The sequence below is a fragment of the Grammomys surdaster genome, unplaced genomic scaffold, assembly GCF_004785775.1.
Source record: "Grammomys surdaster isolate TR1022 unplaced genomic scaffold, NIH_TR_1.0 65, whole genome shotgun sequence".
NCBI classification, from domain to species: domain Eukaryota; kingdom Metazoa; phylum Chordata; class Mammalia; order Rodentia; family Muridae; genus Grammomys; species Grammomys surdaster.
This window is the reverse complement of record NW_021604567.1, coordinates 20,344,694-20,354,173: the sequence shown is the minus strand read 5'-3', so window position 1 is coordinate 20,354,173 and position 9,480 is coordinate 20,344,694. Positions and strand designations below refer to the sequence as shown.

Here is a 9,480-nt window from a genome sequence, read left to right as displayed (position 1 = left end):
AGAAAGAAAGAAAGAAAGAAAGAAAGAAAGAAAGAAAGAAAGAAAGAAAGAAAAAGAGAGAGAGATTGATTCTGCTGGACATCTATTGTTGGGAATGCAGCCTACCCTTAAGAATACTTTGTTTTCCCAGTGAGGCTCCCTAAGAGGAAACTAAATTTTAATTGACAAGTGGTTATCAATTGAAGATTGCTTCTGGGTTAAGGATAGAAGGAAGTATCCACTTCTCCTCTTTTCTCTAGGATAAGATCTGGTGCAGAGTGTTGGGGGTTGGCCTGGTGCTGCTATGTATTCAAATGCTTAATACTAGCCCCCAAGACCTGGTTGACCCCAATGAGGAGATCTGCACTTACACCAAGTGATGCAATGTAAACCCTACTCCCCAATTTAAAATTAATTCATTATTAAAAGGCTTGTGATTGGACAAGTATGGAGAGAAAGGCAGGACTTGAGGATTGAGTGAAGGGGTCTCAGGAGGAACAGATGGAAGAAAGAGAAACGCAAAGAAGGAAGGAGGCCTCCATAAAAGAAGATGGACATAACTAGGAGAGACAACAGTAACAAAGGACTTCAAAACCTGCCCAATCTAGGCACACCGTTTGTAAATAAAATACCAGTACTGTGAATCTTTTACATGGACTAGCAAAAATGTATAATTTTTGTCACATCAGACCTATGCAGGCCCTGTACATTCTGCCTCTGTCTCTGTGAGTTCATATGTGAATCAATCATGTCCATTTAGAGGGCATGGTTTTCTCAGTGTCCTCCATACCCTTTAGCTCTTACACTCTTTCTGCCTCCACTTCCTCAGGTCCAGTCCATATATGTTCTTTGGTTGATGGTTCAGTCTCTGAGCGCCCCAAGGGTCCAGATTAGTTGACTCTGTTGGTCTTCCTATGGAAAACTTATCACCTTCGGGTCCTGCAATCCTTTCTTCTAGTCTTCTTTAAGAGTTCCCAAGCTCCATCTACTGTTTGGCTATGAGTGTCTGCACTGAGCCACCTGCTTGGTGGAGCCTCTAAGAGGACAGCTATGCTAGGTTTCTGTCTGCAAGCATAACAGAATATCATTAACAGTGTTAGGGGTAGGTATTTGCCCATAGGATGGATCTCAAGTTGAGCCTGTTATTGGTTGGCAGTTCCCTCAGTCTCTACTCCATGTCCCGTCCCTGCATTTCTTGTAGACAGGATAAATTTTGGGTTGAATGTTTGGTGGGTGAGTTGGTATCTCTATCATTCCACGGGTGTTCATGACTAGCTAGAGGATCTGGCATCATCAGATTTTGACCAATGCTGTAGTCACAGTTAAGGTCACCTCCATTGACTCTTGGGCACCTCCCTTATCTCAGGTCTCTGTCTCATCCTAGAGATGCCCTCCACCTCCTCACCCCTGTCAGTTTCAGATTTCCATTCATTATCATGGGCATTTGGGCTTCTTCTTGTCCTTTCCCACACCTGATTCTGAACTTCCCATTTACCTCCCCATACCCCTATCTCTCAGTTCCCTCCCTCCACCTGTCTCTTATGACTATTTATTTCACTTTCTAAGTGAGATTCAAGTATCTTCATTTGTGACTTCTGTCTTGTTTAGGTTCTTTGGTTCTGTGGAGTGTAGTATGGTTATCCTGTATTTTATGGCTAATGTTCACCTATAAGTGAGTACATACCATGCATGTCCTTTTGCGTCTGGGTTACCTCAATCAGGATAATATTTCCAAGTTCCATCCTTTTGCCCACAGATATCATGATGTCCTTGATTTTAATGACTGAATAGTATTCAATTGTGTACAACATTTTCTTTATCCACTCTCACTTTAGGGAAATCTAGGTTGTTTCCAGTTTGCGGTTGTTATAAAGCTGCTACGTATTTAGTTGAGCACATGTCTTTACAGGATGGTGGAGCATCATTTGGTACATGCCCAGTAGTGATACAGCTTTGTTTTCAGGTAGAACTATTTCAATTTTCTGAGAAACTGCCAGTTTAATTTCCAAAGTGGTTGTATCAGCTTGCAATCCCACCAGCAATGGAGGAGTGTTTCTCTTTCTATATATCCTTACCAGCACCTGCTGTCACCTGAGTTTTTGATCTTAGGCATTCTGATTGGTGTAAGGTGGAAAATCAGGGTAGTTTTGATTTGCATCTTCCTGATAACTAAGGATGTCAAACATTTCTTTAGATGATTCTTGGCCATTTGAGATTCTTTGGGTAAGAATTCTTTGTTTAACTCTGTACCCAATATTTTAATTGAGTTATTTGGGATTCTAGAGTTAAACTTCCTGAATTCTTTATATATGTTGGATATTAGCCTTCTATTGGATGTAGGATTAGTAAAGATCTTTTCCCAATCTGTAGGTTGCTGTTTTGTCTTATTGAAAGTGTCCTTTGCCTTACAGAAGCTTTTCAGTTTCATGAGGTCCCATTTGTCAATTGTTGATCTTAGAGCCTGAGCCATTGGTGTTCTGTTCAGAAAAATTTCCCCTGTACCAATTTGTTTGAGGCTCTTTCCCACTTTCTCTTCTCTTAGATTTAGTTTATCTGGTTTTATATAGAGGTCCTTGTTCTCCTTGGACTTGAGTTTTGTACAAGGAGATTAAAAAAAGGCACAATTTGCATTCTTCTACATACAGACAGTTAGACCAGCACCATTTCTGAAAATGCTTTCTTTTTATCCACTGTATGGTTTGGGGTTCTTTGTCAAAGATCAAAGCAATCATAGGTGTGTGGGTTTATTTCTGGGTCTTCAATTCTATTCCATTGATCTACCTGCCTGTCTCTGTACCAATACCATGCAGTTTTTTATCACTATTGCTCTTTTATACAGCTTGAGGTGGTGATTCCCACAGAAGCTCTTTTATTGTTTAGAATTGTCTTTGCTATCCTGGGTTCTTTGTTATTTCAGATGAATTTGAGAACTGCTCTTTCTATCTTTGTGAAGAATTGAGCTGAATATTGATGGGTATTCATTGAATTTGTAGATTGCTTTTGATAAGATGGCCATTTTTACTATGTCAATCTTATTATCCATGGGCATGGAAGATCTTTCCATCTTCTGAGGTCTTCTTTGATTTCTCTCTTCAGAGACTTGAAGTTCTTGTCAAATAGATCTTTCACATCCTTGATTAGAGTTACACCAAGATATTTTATATTATTTATAACTATTATGAAGGGTGTTATTTCCCTAATTTTTTTCTCAGCTTGTTTATACTTTGTGTAGAAGAAGTCTACTGATTAGTTTGAGTTAATTTTGTATCCAGCCACTGTGCTGAAGATGTTAATCTGGTGTAAGAGTCTTCTGGTAAGACCTGGGAGGTAAGAGACTCTTGAAACACAAAGGGAGGGACCTTAGATGAAATGCCTAGAGTGGGGAGAGTGAGCGTGTAGAGCCCACCTCTAGCAGGAAGACAGGGAATCAAGTGAGGGATAGAGTTGCCATCCCACAGTCAAAACTCTGACCCATAATTTTTCCTGTTTGAAAGATGGAAATAAAGAGTAGCTGGAGGAAAAGAAGGTCCAGCAACAGGCCCAAAGTGGGATCCAGCCTAAGGGGAGGTCCCAAGGCCTGACACTATTACTGAGGCTATGGAGTGCTCTCAAAAAGGGACCTATCATGACTGCCCTCCAAAAGATCCAACAAGAAGCTGAAAGAGTCAGATGCAGATATTTGCACCCAACCAATAGAAAGAAGCTGCTGACTCCTGTAGTTGAACTAAGGAAAAGCTGAAAAAAGCTGAGGAGGACCAGCAGTCTCAATTAACCTGGACCCCCAAGATCTCTCAGACACTAGACTACCAACCAGGGAGCAATTCAATTCCCTTACTTGTTTGATTGTGTTTTCTTCTATTTCCTTAAGGGATTTATGTGTTTCCTCTTTAACGGCTTCTACCTAGTTATGTGTTTCCTTTTTAAGGGCTTCTACCTGTTTATCTGTGTTCCTCCATATTTCTTTAAGGGAGTTATTTATGTCCTTCATAAGTTCCTCTATCATCTTCACGAGATGGGATTTTAGGTCAGAATCTTGCATTTCAGGTGTGTTAGGGTATCCAGGGTTTGCTGTGGTGGGAGAACTGGATTCTGATGGTGCCAAGTGGCATTGGTTTTTGTTGCATATGTTCTTGTGCTTGCCTCTCTCCATCTGGTTATCTCTAGTGTTAACTGGCCTTGTTCTCTCTGACTGGAGCCTGTCCCTCCTGTGAGCCTAGTTATGATGGACCTTCTGGGAGTCAAACTGTCTCTGAGTATGTGATGGGATCTGGAGAGCCAGCTCTGCCTATTTTTAGCTTTCTTTATCCCATCATTCCTCATACATACTAGACTGCAGAGTCTTCTTTATTATGTAATACTTTTTTAAACTCTATAGAAATAGCCTTGCATGTCAATTTGCAAAACATAATTGATACAGACCTTTGAAAAACTGAATTTACTCCTCCAATAGTCATGTCACTTATTAACAAAGACACATTATGAGAAATCATCATTGATCTACTGTCATTGGTATGTGAACATGGTAGAATATATGTTAACAATTCATATATGGTAACCTAATAGACTTATAGGCTATTGAGTAGACTGCATATGGACTATCATTGACTATAATGTTATAAGGCACTTATTAATTAACTTTGGCTATCTGTTGAGACTTGGTCAAGCTACTATTCATACAGCACTGAACAAGGCAAGCATAGTTCCCAGAACCAAATAAATCTGACCTTCTAGAAGCGAATGGAACAAATGACCCTGGTATTTTTATATGATATCTAATAGAGTGATGATTCAAGTTGGGGTGGGACTTTAGACAGGAGAGACAAAGACTAGTAGTGCAGGATTAGCATTTTAGAAATTTTATGCTAAAGATAAATGTCAGGTAGGATAGTCATTGCCATTCACTCTGTTTAAACAGGCTTGTATTGTCTTTGGATTTAACATTCATAACTAATTACAAGCTTACAGTCCTCAAAACAACTGTACTGGGGACATCTCATTCACAATATTAAGTGACAAAATGAGCTTTATAGCATAGCCCAGAAGTTAATCCACTTTGTGAGCACCAAGACAATTAACACTGTGACTACTTTGAAAGGACACTCATATACAAAAGGACACCAAAAACTTCTACTTTTCAAACCGATCATTCAAAGATGGGGGAACCATCTTTGTAGCTAAGAGATGAGGAAATTGGAATTGTCTGAAAGTTAACTTTGGTAGGATTTAACACTTCACTGACTCCAATTCCTGCTGATTGCTTGTTAAAATGACACCTAAAACTCTCAGAAAAGCAATATGTGAGTCTGAGTAGATGATTTGTGTGGTTAGGATGCTCATTAACAAAATTCTTCTTTCCCACAGATATAAAATCTGTGAAAACAATTCAGGGAAATGGCACTAATAACTGCTCTGGGTAACAATCTTCATAATGATCATTGTGTTGTTTGTTAAAATGGTATGTGAATAATAAACTGACCCCCAAAGGCTCTAAAAGATAAAGCAAGAATTCAAAAGGTTGTTATTAGTGTTGCTTTTAATTTCTTGTTTTTGAGAAATCAACTATAATAGTGGAAAATCTTTAAACAGACAAATGAAAATTTCCTTCTTATTGTATTTTGAGTAGTGAAATTGTACCCAGGATTATAAAATCAAAATACATTGTTGCTAGGCAATTCTATGAATCATCCTAAGTCAGATTTTTACCAGATTGATACAAATGTTCCCCTTGATTTGTTTTCCCTCAATTGAAACACTATTTATTTATTTGTTTGTTTGTTTGTTTGTTTGTTTTGCTTAAGCAACAAAGTAATATGGCAAGATTATATATACATACAATGCTATGTGGTCATAAATAAATCTTTCCCTAATGCTAAAACGTAATGCTATGCATACTTATTGCTTGAATACAGTTATTAGATGTGACATAAAGCCTAGGCATTGATTGCACTTGGCATTGTATTGATTATAGAGAGAAGTAGCCCCAGCAGGAAGAAAAAAACAGGTGGATGTTTTCAGAACCACCTCCAGAACAGTTTTCATTTAAGTCCTAGGTAATGGCTGTTCATCCCCCCAACTTGAGAAACACCTACATAGTGCTGTAGGCATTAGCTTATAGAACCCAAGACATTCACTTGTAGACTCTAGTATATTTATTCAAAGTTAATCATTCCACTGATAGCTGAATCTAATAAGAAATCCACATCCTCCCTGTTATTTAATAATGAAGTAAATATATATTTAATTATACAAAATTTGAAAATTATAAAGATGAGTTTGAATAAAATGATATTGGTATTTGGGTCTTGTAGAGTCTTGGTGTGCTTTATTATGTGTCTGTAAAGCTACTGTAGGCCTGAAAACTCGAGAAAAAGAAAAGACTTCATTATTTAAAAATCAAGCATAAAGCTCTTATATATCCTGTTTGTTGATATGACTGTCAATTATCTCCTACAGATGATTGATGGGTCAAAGATCCTTTTGTTGAGATGTTTGTTCCGTGACAATAGAAGCCAAAGCCATGTGAGCCACTTAACCATTCTCTTAGATATGTAAAATGAAATCTTCAGACAAGCTCCCCCAGAATTTTAGTTGGATAAATGCCTTAATTCTTATGAGCAACAAAGGAAAACTACAGCCAGTTATTAGAAGTTTTAATGAACAAGGACAACATTTAAAGAATAAGGTTAAAAGAAGAGCAAAAATGAGCTTTCTCTGCTTTTTCTTGTGAAGAGTACCCTTGTCATTATGAGCATATTGTCATTAAAATTGCATATTCATGTTTTGTATTTTCAGTTGGCCTTGTGTCATTAAAACTACATCATGTTTGATGTATTTATAATTATAGCTAAAAGGTTATATTAATGTTCGTCTCTTCCACAATGAAGCTCAACAGAAACTATTAAGTATGCTTCTTTGAATTTTCCACCTAGAAATTCAATCTGCACATGTAAGATCCAATATTCACACACCTTGAAATAAAATATCTTTGATGTCAATAGTCAAAGTTTTAAATATGAGTCTCCCAGTACTGGTGCTCACAAAAGCCTACATCATCTTTAAAAGATAATCTAGGGGAGGGAGACAGAATGAACTCCATGTCTTATTAAGTTCTTATAGGAGAAACTTCACCAGTGAAGATGAATTAACAGGGGACAATAATATCTCTTAAGGCTATAATCATTGAACTTAAACCCTCAAATCTTCCTTTTTTACAGAACAGCATTAATAAAAAGCATATAGGGCATGTCAGGGGTTTTCCCTCTGCAAGTAAAACTAGTGGTCAAAGCTAATATCCATTTTCTAATTTTGCAAATTTGTTCTAACGTCTCCTGCTAAGGAAATCACACGAACATAGACACTATAGAATTAAAAGTTTCTTTTGGGAACTATGATGTCTGACTCTGGGTCTGTGATGTGGCTGGAGACTGCTAAACAAATGCTTTGCATTGTAGATAGTGATTTCTGTTTAATTGCTTTTCCTAACCCTCAGTGGTTATAAGAAAATAGGGTCATCTGTAAGAGATATGAAAAACTAAACCGATTTTGCTATTCTTATACCCAATACAACACAGAATCTTCAGTGACCAAATTGCGTTTTGAGTTCTACACCAGCAACAACAACCTGCCCCCCCAGCCATACACACACACACACACACACACACACACACACACACACACACACACCACTTGGCAATCACCAGCTGATCTTCCTACAATTCAGTTCAACTCTGATGTCATCCACATCAGTACATGAGGAACACTGTACATGAACTACATAGTAGCTGTTGCTTCTACTCCACACTAGCTCCCATCCTAACCAGAAACATACAGGCATGGTTGTTGTAAGAACTGTAGCTCAGCCTTAGCAAGTAAACACATTTTTTTTTTTTTTAGTCAGTCTTGTACTTTATTGTCATTGTCGTCTCAGGCCTTGACTGCATACTTGCGCAGTGGGTACAGCCGCTCCTTCCGCTGCTGCTTCTTGGTCTTCAGCTTCTCTTCATGCTTGGTGAGCCGGCGTCGCACGGCTCTAGTCTTCTTGGGTCGCAGGTCCAGGGACTTGTACTTCTTGCCCTTGTAGAATTTCCTGAGGTTTTCTTTTTGAGTCTGGTTAATGACAGTGAGGACACGGGCGATAGATTTGCGTATGACTCGTATCTTGGAGAGCTTGGACACTGCGCCGCCTGTCACTTTGGCAACGCGAAGCTGGGAGAGTTCCACCTTCAGATCGTCCAGTTGTTTCAACAGCTCCTCCTTCTTCTTGCCGCGCAGGTCCCGAGCCTTAATCTTGGCCATTGCTGCGTTGTTCACGGCTGAGGCCGCCTGGTTCGAGAGCAAGTAAACACATTTTAAAGCCATCATACTGTGGACTTTGCCAGGTATGAGGAATTGATCCAAACACATACATAGTTTATCTGCCTTCTGTACCCTGAATAATGAAACCTTTTGCTTCTAAGCTGGCAGTCTATTCTACCAGCATCCATCACAGTCTTACCTAACAACTTCCTAGTCTGCTAGGAGAGATAGCTCCTCACAGCTCAAAACACCTAACTTAGCAGAATATGGAGTTCTTTATTAAACTTCAGAACCATTTGCCTTTTCTTTCTTTTATTTGTGTTATTGTTCTTTCTTCAGAAGTATAACCTTGCATGATCCACTTAAACATTTGGAATCAATTATTGATCATTATACCTTACAAAGTAAGATATGTTTTCATAGCTAAGTAAAATATGTTACATTAAAATGTACTTCCTTTCCTGTGACAATAATGTTCTAGACAAGAAAAAAGTATTCTATAACATTAAATTGCTTTTGGTCAATAATAAATTCAATATGTAAATGTTTCTTGGACTGATAATATAGTTTCATAGGTAAAGCAGCAGTCTTCCTGGTATACTTAAGGTCTTGGGTTTGATCCCTAACACTATAAAGCATAAGAAAGAATAGAAGTGTACATACATTTCAAATTTAAATAAACAATGATTATTAAAAACATTTTTACTGGAAATTCATCATCTCAATTCAACATTGCTAAACAATATATTCATTTTATGTATAATTTATGTATAATTTTATGTCAATGAATTGAAATGATTACAGATTTTATTAACATTAAGACCAACATATTTAAGCTTGGTGTGGTAGTGCATGCCATTAATGCCAGCACTTGAGAGACAGAGGCAGGCAGATCTCTGTGAACTCTTGGAAAGCCTGGTCTACATGAGTTCCAGTTGAATCAGAGCTACATAGTGATACGTTCTCTCAATATGCCTAGTCTTATTATAACTTGTTATGCCATGTTTGGTTGATATCTTTGGGAGGCCTGCTTTTTCTGAAGGGAAAGAAGAGGAATGGATGGGGGAGAGAAGAAGTGTTTGTGTTGGGGAGGAGTAATGGGAGGAGAGGAGGTAGAGGAAACTGTAATCAGGATGTAATATGAGAGAAGAATAAATAATAAATAAATAATAAAATACATACTTAACTATTTTACTAAATGATATG

General features: G+C 37.9%; 1 pseudogene; it reads right to left on the bottom strand.

The window, feature by feature from the left end:
- Window positions 1-7,856: 7,856 nt before the first annotated feature.
- LOC114625160 lies at window positions 7,857-8,278 on the bottom strand (annotated as a pseudogene).
- Between the last annotated feature and the right edge of the window lie 1,202 nt (window positions 8,279-9,480).